This window comes from Schistocerca nitens, chromosome 1 (assembly GCF_023898315.1).
Source record: "Schistocerca nitens isolate TAMUIC-IGC-003100 chromosome 1, iqSchNite1.1, whole genome shotgun sequence".
Classification (NCBI taxonomy): domain Eukaryota; kingdom Metazoa; phylum Arthropoda; class Insecta; order Orthoptera; family Acrididae; genus Schistocerca; species Schistocerca nitens.
The window spans coordinates 336787694-336806370 of record NC_064614.1 but is presented as its reverse complement, the minus strand read 5'-3'; positions in this window follow the sequence as shown (position 1 = coordinate 336806370).

Sequence of the window (18677 nt, the reverse complement as noted above, 5' to 3'; positions counted from 1 at the left end):
CATGTCTAACCTCAGTGAAGGTTAAGAGTAATTACAGGATCTGCTGAGTGGAGTGAACAGTCTAATGAACATAAAATATGGACTGAGAGTAAATCGAATTAAGACGAAAGTAATGAGAAGCCTCAGAAATGAGATCAGCGAGGAATTAAACATCATGGTGGTGATCACAAAGTCGATGAAGTTAAGGTATCGTGCTACTTATGCATCAAAATAACCCACAGCAAGGAGGATAAAAAGTAGACTAGCACTGGCAAAACGGACATTCCTGGCCAAGATAAGTCTACCGGTATCAAACACATACCTTAGTTTGAGGAAGAATTTCCTGAGAATGTGCGTCTGGAGCAGAGCATTGTATGGTAGTGAAAGATGGACAGTAGGAAAACCGGAAGAGAAGAGAATCGATGAAATTGAGATATGGTACTACAAAAGAATGTTGAAAATTACGTGAACTGATAATATAAGCAATGAGGAGGTTCTTCGAGGAATCGGCGACGAAAGGAATATGTGGTAAAGACTGACAAGAAGGATGGACAGGATTAAATCATCGGAAAATAACTTTTGTTGTATTAGAGGCAGCTGTAAAGAGTGAAAAATGTAGAGGAAGACAGAGACTGGAATATATTCAGTATAAAACTGAGGAGGTAGGTTGCATGTGCTACTCAGAGGATGAGGGGAGGGGGGCGGAGAGAAAGACTCGATACTGCCATCACCTGTATATGTGCGTACCGTTATCCTATGACTTTTGTCATCTCAGTCTAGTTTCAATAAAGCAAATTATTACGCATGTATCTCATAAATAGAAACAGTTGAAGGTTTGCTTTGTAGTCAATGTACACAAAATGTAACTGATATTAATCACAGCCACAAAAAGCATGAGATAATAAGCCTGATGTAGTGGTGGTACATTAAAATGATTTGTTCTAGTAAATATGTTCTTTTAAAATTAATTACATGAAACTGAAACGTGTAGTTATATACACAATAAGACCTCGTAGCGTGTGAGCCAATTATCAGCGTACTTGCTACAGTTGATATAACTGCACTCCACTTCTGCTATTAATGTTCCTCTATACATGTAAACAGGAACTAATTACCTGAAATTCAGAAATAAAATGCTGAGATCCACGAGTTAGCAGTAGCCGGAACGAAGTAAAATAGCAGTTGTGACGTGAATGGTAATAAAGTTGGCGTATGCCGTTCCTCATGTGCTCCAGAGATCGTACGCCGACAGTGGAACTGCGGCAGATTTATACAATTAAAAGTACCGAGGTTAATTTAAATTTTTATGTCGAAGTATTTTTTTATGGGAGTAACTGCAACTCTGCAGCTGAAACAAATTGGATTTCACATTATTTCAAATAAAACGAACTATAATTAGTACCTGCATTGTTTGTTACATACTGTGCTCTCATTATCAAAGATAAGCTGGTTCTATTCCTTAGTTCTGCTTTAATATACACTCCTGGAAATTGAAATAAGAACACCGTGAATTCATTGTCCCAGGAAGGGGAAACTTTATTGACACATTCCTGGGGTCAGATACATCACATGATCACACTGACAGAACCACAGGCACATAGACACAGGCAACAGAGCATGCACAATGTCGGCACTAGTACAGTGTATATCCACCTTTCGCAGCAATGCAGGCTGCTATTCTCCCATGGAGACGATCGTAGAGATGCTGGATGTAGTCCTGTGGAACGGCTTGCCATGCCATTTCCACCTGGCGCCTCAGTTGGACCAGCGTTCGTGCTGGACGTGCAGACCGCGTGAGACGACGCTTCATCCAGTCCCAAACATGCTCTATGGGGGACAGATCCGGAGATCTTGCTTGCCAGAGTAGTTGACTTACACCTTCTAGAGCACGTTGTGCGGCACGGGATACATGCGGACGTGCATTGTCCTGTTGGAACAGCAAGTTCCCTTGCCGGTCTAGGAATGGTAGAACGATGGGTTCGATGACGGTTTGGATGTACCGTGCACTATTCAGTGTCCCCTCGACGATCACCAGTGGTGTACGGCCAGTGTAGGAGATCGCTCCCCACACCATGATGCCGGGTGTTGGCCCTGTGTGCCTCGGTCGTATGCAGTCCTGATTGTGGCGCTCACCTGCACGGCGCCAAACACGCATACGACCATCATTGGCACCAAGGCAGAAGCGACTCTCATCGCTGAAGACGACACGTCTCCATTCGTCCCTCCATTCACGCCTGTCGCGACACCACTGGAGGCGGGCTGCACGATGTTGGGGCGTGAGCGGAAGACGGCCTAACGGTGTGCGGGACCGTAGCCCAGCTTCATGGAGACGGTTGCGAATGGTCCTCGCCGATACCCCAGGAGCAACAGTGTCCCTAATTTGCTGGGAAGTGGCGGTGCGGTCCCCTACGGCACTGCGTAGGATCCTACGGTCTTGGCGTGCATCCGTGCGTCGCTGCGGTCCGGTCCCAGGTCGACGGGCACGTGCACCTTCCGCCGACCACTGGCGACAAGATCGATGTACTGTGGAGACCTCACGCCCCACGTGTTGAGCAATTCGGCGGTACGTCCACCCGGCCTCCCGCATGCCCACTATACGCCCTCGCTCAAAGTCCGTCAACTGCACATACGGTTCACGTCCACGCGGTCGCGGCATGCTACCAGTGTTAAAGACTGCGATGGAGCTCCGTATGCCACGGCAAACTGGCTGACACTGACGGCGGCGGTGCACAAATGCTGCGCAGCTAGCGCCATTCGACGGCCAACACCGCGGTTCCTGGTGTGTCCGCTGTGCCGTGCGTGTGATCATTGCTTGTACAGCCCTCTCGCAGTGTCCGGAGCAAGTATGGTGGGTCTGACACACCGGTGTCAATGTGTTCTTTTTTCCATTTCCAGGAGTGTATTATTACTTAATGATCGTATGATGAAATTTGCTTTTGATGCTTGTTAAAGAAGATGGCTCTGAAAATTAACAACATTGCAAAAGTTTTGACAGTAATTTATAATAAAATAATAGCTAAATAATTTGTGCTTGGGAAGTTTTTGGACACTCATAATGCTAAAGTTTGTACATTCTACAGAGAAAACTGTATTTAGTGTTGTATGTAAAATTTCTCAGACCTTCTCAGTATATAGGAGTGCATATTATTATATAGATTTGCAGACCACTGTTCTTAGGAAAGTAATCTTATTTTATTTAAACAACTAGCTATACAGTTCTATAAAGCAGGCCGATACAACTCCCACAAAACATGTGTCATGCAGGGCAGGCTACACATTTGAGGTTAAAAACCATTTCTTTACCTCTGACATCCAGGCTACTCCTCAAAGTAGGTTGATTGGCATGTTGATACTGTTCCCACACAACATGCCTGTCGTCCAGGCAACCTAAACCCCAGGTGTTGTAAAAAAAAACATGTTTTCTCCAGTACGTCTGCTCGTATTGTTGAAGATAGGAGGTTAGAAACCTCACAGAGCTGATACTCATGAGGTCTACTGTTTCTGAGCAGACTTTTGTTGAAATTGATCAAAGGTTTTTGGAGAAGATCCTGGATGCTGGATGTACACACATACGCCCTGTTTTATATAAGAGCGATCCAGATGCCCCTACCGATGTCCTTTTATCCAGCCTTCATGTGTCATCTGTTCTTCAAAAACCACAAACAAGATTTTCATATTCTGTCGCTCGCTGTGTGCATGGTATTAATCCTAGAGAAAATAAGAATAGCATTTCTTGAAGGAAATTTAATGTAGTTAAATTGCGCTAGAGACCGAGTTTTCGAGTTATTCAGGAAAAACGTACTACAGTGATCTTCAAATGCACTTCACTCCCACATTCACCCCTCACTGGTCAGATTTTCTATTACGTCGTTCGTGACATTCACTCCTCCCACAATACAAAAATTTGCGACTGCACGAATTATTTCCGACATTCGACCTTTTTTGATCTTCATTGACGGCCTTATTATGCCATCGGCTTAGCCCAGTCCTTACAAATCGTGAAACTGACTTCCGTCTAAATTTTATCAAACATGTTTGTGAATCTTAACAGCTTAAAATAAACTTACATCGCTGTATTCGTCAGGTCTTCTGACTACGATACTACTGTGCTTGTACGGGTTAAGTCTGGATCGAATTGTCAGCTAATTAATTTTAGCGCAATATGTACAAAATTCTGTTTTCCCATTACCCTCACTGGCGCGTTTAAATTAATAACGTTAATGAAATGACCGACTCTGCTGGTGGCGTAATAGCCAAACCAACAGATACCATGAAATGTTGAATATTGGAAAAACACTGACGGAAAAAAGTCGCAAAATCGAAAAACAATTAAGGTAGAGTAATGAAATTTCGGCAATACATTTGACTAGGTAACATATTTGAGTGATTAACCTTGCAAGATGGACAATTAATGTAAGCGCGAGATAAGCCATTGGAAATGTAAAATGGTGGTAAATTAATAGCTAGTGCAACCGCCAGAATGTTAACAGTAAGCATGCAAACACGCATGCGTTGTGTTTCACAGGGGCCAGATGTCAGTTTGTGGCATCGAGCTCCATACCTGTTGCGCTTTGTCGGTCAGTACAGGGACGGTTAATGCTTTTTGTGGATGATGCTGGAGTTGTCGTCCGATAATGTCCCGTATATGTTAGATTTGAAACTGATTTAGTGATCGAGCTGGCCAGGCAACATGTCGACACTCTGTAGAGCATGTTGGGTTACAACAACGGTATGCCGGCGAGTGTTATCCTGCTAGAAAAATCTCCCTGGATTTACTGTTCATGAAAGGCAGCGAAACAGGTTGAAACACAAGACGGACGTACAGATTTGCTGCAAGGATGTGTGGGGTAACCATGAAAGTGCTGTGATACAAAATCGTGCTCCACGCTGTAACTCTAGGTGTAGGTCCAGTGTTTGTAGCATGTAGACATGTTGGGCGCAGGTCATCAGCTGCCCTCCTTTTGACTGATGCACAGCCACCAGAGATAGAACCTGCTTCCATATGAAAATACAACACACCTTTACCCTACACTCCAATGAGCGAAGTCGCAAAGCCCACATGTCGTGGTCGTGCGGTAGCGTTCTTGCTTCCCACGCCCGGGTTCCCGGGTTCGATTCCCGGCGGGGTCAGGGATTTTCTCTGCCTCGTGATGGCTGGGTGTTGTGTGATGTCCTTAGGTTAGTTAGGTTTAAGTAGTTCTAAGTTCTAGGGGACTGATGACCATAGATGTTAAGTCCCATAGTGCTCAGAGCCATTTGAACCATTTTTGAAGTCGCAAACTGCGGTGGCTGGGGGTCAGTGTTACACACACTACAGGACGTCTGGCTCAGAGCTGTTCTTGAAGTAACCGATTTGTAACAGCTCGCTGTGTCACTGTGGTGCCAACTGCTATTGAGATTACCACTACAGATACAGTAAGATGCGCCAGAACTTTATGCCAAATGCTTTGGACTTTCCTCGTGGTAGTGCCACATGGCCATCCAGAGCCTGGTCTTATTTTGACCATACATTTTCGTGACCACCGCCGGCAGCAATGACGTGCCGTGGCTACAATCCTGGAAAATCTTCCTGCAGTTTCACTGAAGGAACAGACACCTTCTCATAGCTCTATTACACAACCTCATTCGAACTCAGTAAATCACTAGTAATGGCGTCTTTGCCCCCTTAAAGGCATTCTTGTCTAACATCAGCTCTCCACATCCAGTCTCAAAGGTAACTGAAGCTCACAACAAACATGATTTGCATCCTCATAATGACGCTACTAGCGCCAGTCTTATTCGTATCACACGAAATTGGAAAAGTCATTATATTTCAGAAGTAGAAACACGCCTTCCAACTTTTGTTCATGTCACAAAACGCCTTCTTAGCGTAGCGACTTTTTTCCAGCCCGTGTGTGCTGGAAATTGGCAGGAATATCCAATTGAGTGTGTTCACCTTGCGATTCGGAGATCAGCTGACCTAATTGACATCATCACAACCAGATGGCGCTGTTGGCCCACCCCACTTCCCACTCGCAACTCGCAACTCCCCACTCCCAGTCTGTAAATTGGCAAGGTAAGGACTCATATGCGCTAGGCTGCCATAAGGGACAAACGTAAGTCTTTATTTTCTAAGCAGTGCGGAATATTGTTTATTTAAACAATCTGAGTTGGCATTGATCGAGCATTAGACAGTAGCTCTGTACAGCTACGTCAGTAACTGCTGGATGTGGAGTGGATATCTTTGCTATTAGTCTAGCACTAGAGATATGCTCCAGCGAGTCTAGCCAATGGAGTAGCCTCCTGCCGAATGTGCAAGTGAATAGCTGCTGCTGGGAGGAACTACAGATGGATAATAATAATATTAGAACAGCAACCCACTCTTCCACTGCACCTCCTTTTTTCTGTTTATTGTGATTTCATTCTCCTGCGCCATATGGGCAAGGGAGAGCGAGAGCTGGCAGTCACGCAAACCACTGCTCTTCAGCTGAGTGACATTACAGTTAGTAAAAAGATGAAATGGTACTTGTAAAAGGTGATAAAAAGGGGTACATAAGAACGTCACATGCACAAGTTAAAAGTTGGCCACACACCAGAACGACGACACGTGAAAACTACTACACGAGATGGAGCACACAGGACGAAACTTAAAAACTGGCAGGTGGGACCTGCTGAGGGAGGGGAAGCTTTAGAGGAGGCGCAGGGAGGGGGCAGTGGGGGAGGGGAGCTGGAGAGGGTAGAAGGAAAAGAAAGAGGGTCAGGTGGCATCAAGGGGCAAGAGACAGGTGGGTAGGGAGAGGAGAGGGAAGGCAAGTCAGTAGGGAGCACAAAGATGGAAAGGATACACTGGAAAGGGAGGGGGTGTAGGAGGGAGGAAAGAACTGCTCAGGGAAAGGAAAAGGAAGGCAGAATGAATTCTGAGGATAAGGTGGATGGTGGGTTTAGAGTTGGTTGGAGGGGTAGATATCACGGCAAAGCCCATCATCTGGGAGGGGCAGGCGCTAGAAGATATGTTGGTAATGGAGATGGAGGGCGTGGAGATGTAGAGAGGGGGGACACAATGGTAAAGGGGCGGCAACGGGCTGGGGGTAAAGAGGAAAGGAGAGGACAATGTCAAGGGAGTGAATGTGTTCGAGGAATAGGAGAATATGTGGGAAGGGGACAAGATCTTAGACGATCAGTGTAGGGGACAGGAGGCTGATATGGCAAGTGAGGTGAATTGCATGGCGTTCGCGGATTTAGGGGGCTTTATAGAGTCTGGGCCAGGCCAAAATCCTGCAATACTGGTATAAAAAAGGATGGGATGGATAAAGAATTTGTAGATGTGAAGGATGGAGGAAGAATACAGTCCCCTTGTCTGGCCAGACAGGAGTTTCAGGAGGCAGAGTCTACTCTGGGCTTTATGTTGGTTCATAAGGAGATGGGGAGTCCAGATGAGGTGATGCACGCCGTAGATTTGAGTGCTCCCTCGGGCATGGGTGTGTATGTAGTTCTTAATATAAGCTAGTGTAATTTACTTTAAGTAGTGTTTAAGTCTAGTGACTGATGACCTCAGCAGATTGATCCCTTAGGATTGGTTGGTTGGCTTTGGGGAAGGAGACCAGACAGCGTGGTCATCGGTCTCATCGGATTAGGGAAGGATGGGGAAGGAAGTCGGCCGTGCCCTTTCAGAGGAACCATCCCGGCATTTGCCTGGAGTGATTTAGGGAAATCACGATCCCTTAGGAATTCACACATATTTGAACATTGACAGTCGAGGACGAGGCCTACATATTTCAGGGTGGGAGTGAGGTGGATAGAACGACTGTAAATAGTAAAGTAAAAATTGTGGAGCCCTAAGGAGAGGGTGGTAAGACCTATGATGATTTCCTGGGTGTTGGAAGACTTGATGCGAAGTAGCCACTGGTTGCATCAGGCAATGAACTGCTCAAGGTGGGTTTGAAGGGTACGTTGGCACCGTTGAAGGGTAGGATATAGGGACAGGAAGGAGGTGTCATCAGCAAATTGGAGGAAGTGAACAGTAGGGGAAGTCTGGGCATATCTGCAGGAGATGGGAAGGGAAGGAGTGTTGGGACACACCCACAGTGGGATAGAAAGTACAGGAGTTGTATTCTGAAAAGAGACATAGGAGGGATGATGGGAGAGGAAGGAAGCAATGAGATGGACTAAACTGATGTGAAGGGCATACTTCTGGAGTTGTTTGTTTCCCGATGTATCGGGAGAGAGAGATGCTGTAACATCTTATTGAGTTCGACGCCAGGTGACGTCTGCAATGTTTTTATTGTTCACAGTTTTACTCTGTTGTACGTTACGAAAATAATGGGAGGAGAGAGAGAGACAGAGGCAGAGAGAGCGAGAGAGAGAGAGAGAGAGAGAGAGAGAGAGAGAGAGAGAGAGAGACGGTGCTGCCAACGAAGACTCGGTCGCCATTACTTGGTCGTATTTCTAACGTGGTAATCATAGGATTAGGATAAAGGAGATTAGGACATGAACACAGTGGTATTTATAAAAGTAGTTGGATATCGATGATTGGTAGAAGTTATGCTTCTGAATTTCTTTGCGCAGTCCATGTATTCTCTGCATGGTTGTGGATTTCCTCATGTACGTTAGTGTGCTATTTTTGTAGTTCTGATAGCTTAGCAGCCTGGCAGCCTTCTAACTAATGGAACAGTGCTATCGGAACGTGATGAGGTTTCGAGAGAATTAGCAGGATCCGTAACTTTACGAAGGGGCATCTCTTACTAGTCGAAATCAAGTTGATTGAAACTGGAAGATTCGTGACAATACGGCAGGTATGCGTTACTCTGACGAAAGGGGAGTTGAGAGGTGAGCTCCATAACGTTTCATCTAAGTATTGTGGGGAAAAATATTACAACCTCTCACATTATGTCTCGCACTTTGGCTGCAATGAGAAAATTAGGCGCTAATACGTAGGTTTTCTACAGAGAGACAATCACCAGCAGAAGTTCCGTCTTTTGTTTTCTCGACAAAGAAGAGGCAACATATTTCCGTAAGTACTGTGTGTCTATAAATGGATGATTTTAAAAGTTAGACTAAATCTAATTTTACATCTGTATGCTTAGTTCGCAAGCCATTGCACGGTGTATGGCGCAAGATACACTGTACCACTAATAGTCACATCCTTTCCTATTCTATTCGCAGAAAGAGCGAGGGGAAGACACTACCCACATGCTTCCCTATTAGCGCTAATTCCTCGTATCTTATCCTCGTGGTCCTTATGCGAAATGTACATTGGCTGCAGTAGACATCTTCTGCGGTCAGCTTCAAATGTCGGATCAAAATAGTGTTCCATGAAAAGACCATCTTCTTTCTTCTAGGGAAGTTGTTGTTGTTGTGGTCTTCAGTCCTGAGACTGGTTTGATGCAGCTCTCCATGCTACTCTATCCTGTGCAAGCTTCTTCATCTCCCAGTACCTACTGCAACCTACATCCTTCTGAATCTGCTTAGTGTATTCATCTCTTGGTCTCCTTCTACGATTTTTACCCTCCACGCTGCCCTCCAATGCTAAATTTGTGATCCCTTGATGCCTCAAAACATGTCCTACCAACCGATCCCTTCTTCTTGTCAAGTTGTGCCACAAACTTCTCTTCTCCCCAATCCTATTCAATACCTCTTCATTAGTTACGTGATCTACCCACCTTATCTTCAGCATTCCTCTGTAGCACCACATTTCGAAAGCTTCTATTCTCTTCTTGTCCAAACTAGTTATCGTCCATGTTTCACTTCCATACATGGCTACACTCCATACAAATACTTTCAGAAACGACTTCCTGACACTTAAATCTATACTCGACGTTAACAAATTTCTCTTCTTCAGAAACGATTTCCTTGCCATTGCCAGTCTACATTTTATATCCTCTCTAATTCGACCGTCATCAGTTATTTTACTCCCTAAATAGCAAAACTCCTTTACTACTTTAAGTGTCTCATTTCCTAATTTAATTCCCTCAGCATCACCCGATTTAATTTGACTACATTCCATTATCCTCGTTTTGCTTTTGTTGATGTTCATCTTATATCCTCCTTTCAAGACACTGTCCATTCCGTTCAACTGCTCTTCCAAGTCCTTTGCTGTCTCTGACAGAATTACAATGTCATCGGCGAACCTCAAAGTTTTTACTTCTTCTCCATGAATTTTAATACCTACTCCAAATTTTTCTTTTGTTTCCTTTACTGCTTGCTCAATATACAGATTGAATAACATCGGGGAGAGGCTACAACACTGTCTCACTCCTTTCCCAACCACTGCTTCCCTTTCATGCCCCTCGACTCTTATAACTGCCACCTGGTTTCTGTACAAATTGTAAATAGCCTTTCGCTCCCTGTATTTTACCCCTGCCACCTTCAGAATTTGAAAGAAAGTATTCCAGTTAACATTGTCAAAAGCTTTCTCTAAGTCTACAAATGCTAGAAACGTAGGTTTGCCTTTTCTTAATCTTTCTTCTAAGATAAGTCGTAAGCTTGGTATTGCCTCACGTGTTCCAACATTTCTACGGAATCCAAACTGATCTTCCCCGAGGTCCGCTTCTACCAGTTTTTCCATTCGTCTGTAATGAATTCGCGTTAGTATTTTGCAGCCATGACTTATTAAACTGATAGTTCGGTAATTTTCACATCTGTCAACACCTGCTTTCTTTGGGATTGTAATTATTATATTCTTCTTAAAGTCTGAGGGTATTTCGCCTGTCTCATACATCTTGCTCACCAGATGGTAGAGTTTTGTCATGACTGGCTCTCCCAAGGCCATCAGTAGTTCTAATGGAATGTTGTCTACTCCCGGGGCCTTGTTTCGACTCAGGTCTTTCAGTCCTCTGTCAAACTCTTCACGCAGTATCTTATCTCCCATTTCGTCTTCATCTACATCCTCTTCCCTTTCCATAATATTGTCCTCAAGTACATCGCCCTTGTATAAACCCTCTATATACTCCTTCCACCTTTCTGCCTTCCCTTCTTTGCTTAGAACTGGGTTGCCATCTGAGCTCTTGATGTTCATACAAGTGGTTCTCTTCTCTCCAAAGGTCTCTTTAATTTTCCTGTAGGCAGTATCTATCTTACCCCTAGTGAGACAAGCCTCTACATCCTTACATTTGTCCTCTAGCCATCCCCGCTTAGCCATTTTGCACTTCCTGTCAATCTCATTTTTGAGACGTTTGTATTCCTTTTTGCCTGCTTCATTTACTGCATTTTTATATTTTCTCCTTTCATCAATTAAATTCAATATTTCTTCTGTTACCCAAGGATTTCTATTAGCCCTCGTCTTTTTACCTACTTGATCGTCTGCTGCCTTCACTACTTCATCCCTCAGAGCTACCCATTCTTCTTCTACTGTATTTCATTCCCCCATTCCTGTCAATTGTTCCCTTATGCTCTCCCTGAAACTCTCTACAACCTCTGGTTCTTTCAGTTTATCCAGGTCCCATCTCCTTAAATTCCCACCTTTTTGCAATTTCTTCGGTTTCAATCTGCAGTTCATAACCAATAGATTGTGGTCAGAGTCCACATCTGCCCCTGGAAATGTCTTACAATTTGAAACCTGGTTCCTAAATCTCTGTCTTACCATTATATAATCTATCTGATACCTTTTAGTATCTCCAGGATTCTTCCAGGTATACAACCTTCTTTTATGATTCTTGAACCAAGTGTTAGCTATGATTAAGTCATGCTCTGTGCAAAATTCTACAAGGCGGCTTCCTCTTTCATTCCTTCCCCCCAATCCATATTCACCTACTATGTTTCCTTCTCTCCCTTTTCCTACCGACGAATTCCAGTCACCCATGACTATTAAATTTTCGTCTCCCTTCACTACCTGAATAATTTCTTTTATCTCGTCATACATTTCATCTATTTCTTCATCATCTGCAGAGCTAGTTGGGATATAAACTTGTACTACTGTAGTAGGCATGGGCCACAATAATGCGTTCACTATGCTGTTTGTAGTAGCTAACCCGCACTCCTATTTTTTTATTCATTATTAAACCTACTGCTGCATTACCCCTATTTGATTTTGTATTTATAACCCTGTATTCACCTGACCAAAAGTCTTGTTCCTCCTGCCACCGAACTTCACTAATTCCCACGATATCTTACTTTAACCTATCCATTTCCCTTTTTAAATTTTCTAACCTACCTGCCCGATTAAGGGATCTGACATTCGATGCTCCGATCCGTAGAACGCCAGTTTTCTTTCTCCTGATAACGACGTCCTCTTGAGTAGTCCCCGCCCGGAGATCCGAATGGGGGACTATTTTACCTCCGGAATATTTTACCCAAGAGGACGCCATCATCATTTAATCATACAGTAAAGCTGCATGTCCTCGGGAAAAATTACGGCTGTAGTTTCCCCTTGCTTTCAGCCGTTCGCAGTACCAGCACAGCAAGGCCGTTTTGGTTAATGTTACAAGGCCAGATCAGTCAATCATCCAGACTGTTGCCCCTGCAACTACTGAAAAGGCTGCTGCCCCTCTTCAGGAACCACATGTTTGTCTGGCCTCTCAACAGATACCCCTCCGTTGTGGTTGCACCTACGGTACGGCTATCTGTATCGCTGAGGCACGCAAGCCTCCCCACCATGGCAAGGTCCATGGTTCAAGGTCAGCTTCAAATGTCGGATCAAAATAGTGTTCCATGAAAAGACCATCTTCTTTCTTCTAGGGATTCTCATTTGAATTCTCGTATCATGCGCCCACTAATTTTGCGGGAGCCAACAGGAACGCTTTTATAGGGCTGTATTCTGAGGGAAACCTAGGTCTGCAGACTCGTACACGTTTGGCATGTGCCATTCAATAGACAGGTATTCTGTTACTGCTCATCTTGCGGGATATTTCGAAAATACATCTCAGAACCTTTCGTTTTGCAGGAGAGATGAGAGGAAGTATATTGTTCAACATCGTTGTATTTACCCCGGCGACGTTTAAGCGCTCAGTCCTTCTAAGGAAGATAAGACAACTTTTGTCACTCAGCTATCATCAACAGCTGTCAGGCATGGCGAGGGAGGGTTGTCGGCCGGGAGCTGTATAGCCCTGAGACGTGGTCGGAGGTTTGCGACCCAGTGGCAGCGGTGGCGGCTGTTCACGTGCAATCCTGTGGCGGAGGCTCCGGGGTCTGGAGAGGAAGGTGAAGCATTCTACTGCCACCATAGACGGACGGGCCTCAGCGGGATTAGTTCAAAAGCAGGATACCCGAATTCTAGGTGACGTTCTTCCGTCTGCAAGAAAAGACAGTCGAGAGACATAACGCATTTGGCGCTGTCTGTCTTCAGCTATTTGCCGACGGTTTCCGCCAATTTTCGTGTCGGAGAAAGTGACTACCTAGCTTATGGCAAGCCTCTAGAGAAGTCACGGAGGCGCATGTCATGGTTACCTGCCGAGTGTAATCCGACTGTAAGAAAAATTATTCACCATTAAAAAATGACTTTCATGATCAATTTGATTAAATAGCCTATCAATTTGATATGAATGACGTGCCACTGGGCGGGTGGAAACGAGGTCTAGAGCACCACAGATATGTTTAAAGAGTTTGAGTGGTAATTAGGGCCGGCCGCTGTGGCCGAGCGGTTCTAGGCGCTTCAGTCCGGAACGGCGCTACTGCTGCGGTCGCAGGTTCGCATCCTGCCTCTGGCATGAATGTGTGTGATGTCCTTAGGTTAGTTGGGTTTAAATTGTTCTAAGTTCTAGGGGTCTGATGATCTCAGAAGTTAAGTGCTCAGAGCCATTTGAACCAATTTTTGGTAATTAGGTGTTCGTTCATTGTGGAGAGATATTTTAACGAAATTCGAATCTCCCACCTACGTAGGGAGAGAAGATCACCGTAATTAAATCAGCTGTACTACATAATTTATAATGTTATATATAGTATAAACACTATATTTACAATCCCTCTGTCCTGTTACCCAGATAGACTTTGTATGTGACGAGGCATTTTTTTACTGTAAGTGGTCTTGAAAGTGAGGAGACATGCTGTGACAGAGGTAGAGCATGCTCTTAGCGCTTCCTCATGAGCTAAAAACGAGTTTAATATTCTAGTCCTGTGATACAGGACGTGGGAGATATTATGCTGATAACGACAGATTTTTCTACCTGGTGGGAAAATACTTCCAGGAAATACAACCTATGTCATAGTATTGTATAGGACTTTCAGAAGAAGTATCGATACTTTAGCGATGTGAAAACGCATATGTGGTTCGATTTCTCCTATCTTCAAAAATAACTCGTATAAAAGGGATGAATTTACATTTTGCCTTAGAAATCCGAGGTATATTGACAAAAATCAACAATCTAGTTTCGTATTTTTTAAAATAAGGTGTCTATATCACTGGTGGCGCTTTAATTTTTCTGAGTCGCACCGCATTGCACCATGGTCAGCAGCGGGAGTGGTCAGGAGGTTGTCAGGCGAACAGATATGGAAGCTTATGGTGTCGCTGCTCATGGCTATCCCAGTGGGTTGGGTCTTCAGGTACACAATACACATGGTAGGAGGCGCTGTACTACACTGGAGGTTACTGATCAGTTTTCTTTTTCGTCTTGAGACAACATGTTCGGGTATGATAATGAGTACTTCATTTGTTGAAAATTTCATACGATACATTTCCCATATTTCTGTTGGTTAGGATGCGACTTGCAGCTCGTTAACAGGAATAAGTGCATTTCATTCCCGAATGATGTTGCTACAGGGGTCCTATATTTTGCGGCAGGGTTTTACAAGCACAGTTCTACAAAATGCCTATGACCACGTATGGCATCCCGGTCTCCTCTTAGGCTATAAACGTACGCCTTGCCTATCAAGTTTGTCCATCTGGTCACTTCCTTCCTCTCACGACAGCAACTCCCATATCATTTATCCCACTGCTAGCGTCCCCCAGGGCTCTGTCCTCTCCCCTCTCCTTTATCTCCTGTACCAATATCCCCAAGCCACTTCCACCTGTCCACTTCCTCCAATATGCTTATGACACTGACTTCCTGGCTCTCTATCCTACTCTTCAACAGTCCCAATGCACCCTCCAAACCCACCTTACGCCACTTGGTGTAACTAGTGGCTCCTTCGTATCAACTACTCCAAAACCCAGGCAATTATCATAAGCCACACCACCAGCTCCTTCTGTCTCCATGATTTCTACCTAACCATTTATGATCATCCTATCCAGAAGACCCCCACTCTGAGATACCTTGGCCTCACCATCGACCATCACCTCACTTGGGCCCCTCATCTCCTGACTATCCAGCAGAAAGCCCATTCCCACCTCCACCTCCAGAAACTCCTGTCTGACTGGACAGGGAGATTGCATCCTTCCACCATCCTCTATGTGGTGTCAAGGCCAGACACCACACTTGCTAGGTGGTAGCTTTTAAATCGGCCGCGGTCCGGTAGTATACGTCGGACCCGAGTGTCGCCACTGTCAGTAATTGCAGACCGAGCGCCACCACACGGCAGGTCTAGAGAGACGTCCTGGCACTCACCCCAGTTGTACAGCCGACTTTGCCTGAGATGGATTACTGACAAATACGCTTCCATTTGCCGAGACGATAGTTAGCATAGCCTTCAGCTACATTTGCTACGACCTAGCAAGGCGCCGTATTCAATTGATATTGAGATTCTATTAATGTGTCATCAAGAGCGATGTTCTACAAATGTGGACTAAAGTTAAGTATTCCAGAAGCTACGTACTTTTCTTTATAGCATTCATTACTTATCCTGTTTCAGACCTCACGCCAGCCTGCGTGAGTTTAAGCGCGTGCCTTTCGGCTTCCTCTCATTGTGTCTAGGCTGTCTTGTCTAGACACAACATACTTGGCGACGAGTCTCAAAAGAGGATTTAGCGTTCGTATTGCCCTAATTTACTTGTGTCATGGCTTCGCCACAATCTCCAGATGTACGAAATGGTTCAAATGGCTCTGAGCACTATGGGACTTAACATCTATGGTCATCAGTCCCCTAGAACTTAGAACTACTTAAACCTAACTAACCTAAGGACATCACACAACACCCAGCCATCACGATTCAGAGAAAATCCCTGACCCAGCCGGGAATCGAACCCGGGAACCTGGGCATGGGAAGCGAGAACGCTACCGCACGACCACGAGATGCGGGCTCCAGATGTACTGTCCGAATTTTATCGCTTGCAGAATCAGCAAACGCAGGCGTTATTGGATGCCCTTGGACAGCTCGTGCAATGCAAAACGATGCGGCAGCCGCCGCTCCACCGCTACCGCACCTGCAACATGCAGTTGCACCACCTTTTCGTCAGTTCAATGCGGCGATGGAAAGCTGGACGGAGTGATCACGCCAATTTGGATTCCATCTCGCCGCCTACAGAATTCAAGGTAACGAGCGGCAGCCTCACTTATTGGCGTGTGTAGGGGTGCAGACGTACCGTGTGATAGTGAAATTATTTCCCCGCCGCGACGTAGCAACTCTGTCCTACGAAGAAATTTTGTCTGCTTTAGATGCATATTTCAAGGAATCAGTCAATGTAGTTGCAAAAAGGTATACTTTCTTTCATACCAAACGTACGGCCGGTCAAACTAATCGGGAGTGGGTTGCAATTTTGCAAGGCCTTACAAGGGATTGTGCTTTTGAGTGTGGATGTGGACTCCCTTATTCAGATACTATGGTACGCGATGCAATTGCACAGAACGTTTCTGATGTTCGTATATGGGAGCAAATTTTGAAACTAGTCAATCCCTCCCTTCAACAAGTGATAGACATATTGGATAGGCAAGACACACTTGACTTTGCTCAGGCATCATTTGAAACTTCGCCAGCCGTGTGTCACATTAACCGGCCCGCCGGGCGAGCTGCACGGAACTGTAAACAGCCCTCGCGCCCGTCCGCGCAGCTGCCGCCACGATCTCAACCACGTGTCCCGCGGCAGCAAGCAAATGCAGTGAAATCATGCCCGCGGTGTGCTACTAGACATTCGCGTGAGAATTGCCCGTCACGCCAAGCTATTTGCTTTTTCTGTAATAGGAAAGGACATGTTCAGAGTGTTTGCCAGAAAAAGCTCAGATCGGACACTAAAAACCATTCCAGGCCCTTTGCTTCGCGCCGGAATCGGAATCGAACCAAGAATACTCAGGCTCGTGAACCTTCGCCCATGGACGTTAATGTAGTTCATTCCACTCCGCCCAGTGCCACTCTCTCTAAAAGTGACTGTGTTCGTCCCATAAAAAGTGTGCGTCGACGTCGCCGGAAATCACGTCAATTAGCAAGTGATTCTGTACCAGTGTCTGTTCAAATTGCATGAGACAGTCGCTCTTGTCGTCAGCAGGACAATAAACTTTTTGTAGACTTGGACATTCAAGGCAACGTGATCCCATTCCAGCTCGATACCGGAGCTGCAGTTTCATTGATCAATAAAGACACGTACAAACAACTGGGCACACCTCCGTTGCGTGCCGCAAATGTTACGTTAAATAGTTATTCAGGTCAGAATATTCCTGTGTTAGGACAGTGCAGCCTTCTTGCAACATACAAGGGACAAACAAAACTTGTGTCATTTTACGTTCTTCATTCTTCTTCTGCAGTGAACTTGTTTGGTTTAGATTTATTTCAGTTGTTTAACATGTCTATAGTCCATCAGGTCCTATCAGTGAACCAGACTGTGCCTTCAGCCAGTGTTTCTAGTCTATGTGAAGAATTTGCAGACATTTTTGCACCGGGCCTTGGTTGCACTAAGAACTATAAAGCACATTTGGAACTGAAAGTAAACGCGCAACCAAAATTTTTCAGAGCGCGCAATGTTCCCCACGTATTGCGTGATGGGGTTGCAAGAACATTACACGATTTGGAATCGCAAGGTGTGATTGAACGTGTGCAGGCTTCTCTCTGGCCATCACCCTTAGTAATTTTACCAAAACCTTCCGGAAAATTGAGACTTTGTGTGGACTTCAAAGCTACAGTGAATCCACAACTAGTGATTGCAACTTTTCCTTTACCCCGCCCGGAAGATCTTTTTGACAAACTGTGCCCAGGTAAATATTTTTCGAAGTTGGACCTAGCAGATGCGTACTTGCAAATACCGGTGGACGAAGAATCCCAGCGAGTTTTGGTGGTTAACACGCATCTTGGTTTGTACCGATTCAAAAGAGTGCCATTCAGGTGTGCATCCGCCCCTGCATTGTTTCAGCAATATCTGCAAACTGTTTGTGTGTCGGTCCCTACTGCAGCAAACTATCTGGACGATATTGTGATCTCCGGAAAGATGGAAGAAGAACATTTAGCCAACCTCCGAACATTATTTCTGGTCTTGCGACAAAATGGTCTTCCCTTGCGGAATGATAAATGTGTGTTTTTTGCTCGTGACTTACCATATCTGGGACATGTAATAAATGCCCAAGGCATACATCCGAGTCCTGAGCACCTCCGTGCCATACAGGACTTGTCTTCGCCGCAGAATTTGAAGCAGCTACAGAGTGTGCTGGGAAAAATTAACTATTACCACCGATATGTTCCTCATGCCTCTTCCATTTCAGCTCCGCTTCATCGCTTACGCCGTAAAGGTGTTCCGTTCGTCTGGACGACGGAATGCGAACGCGCCTTTCGCCAGTTGAAATCGGCGTTGCTTTCAAATACTTGCCTTACTCCATTCGATCCACAGACACCCCTTTTGTTGATGGTAGATGCATCGGATTTCGGGATCGGTGCTGTGCTTGCGCACAAAGATGGTTCGCATGATCGCCCTATTGCCTTTGCGTCCAAATTGC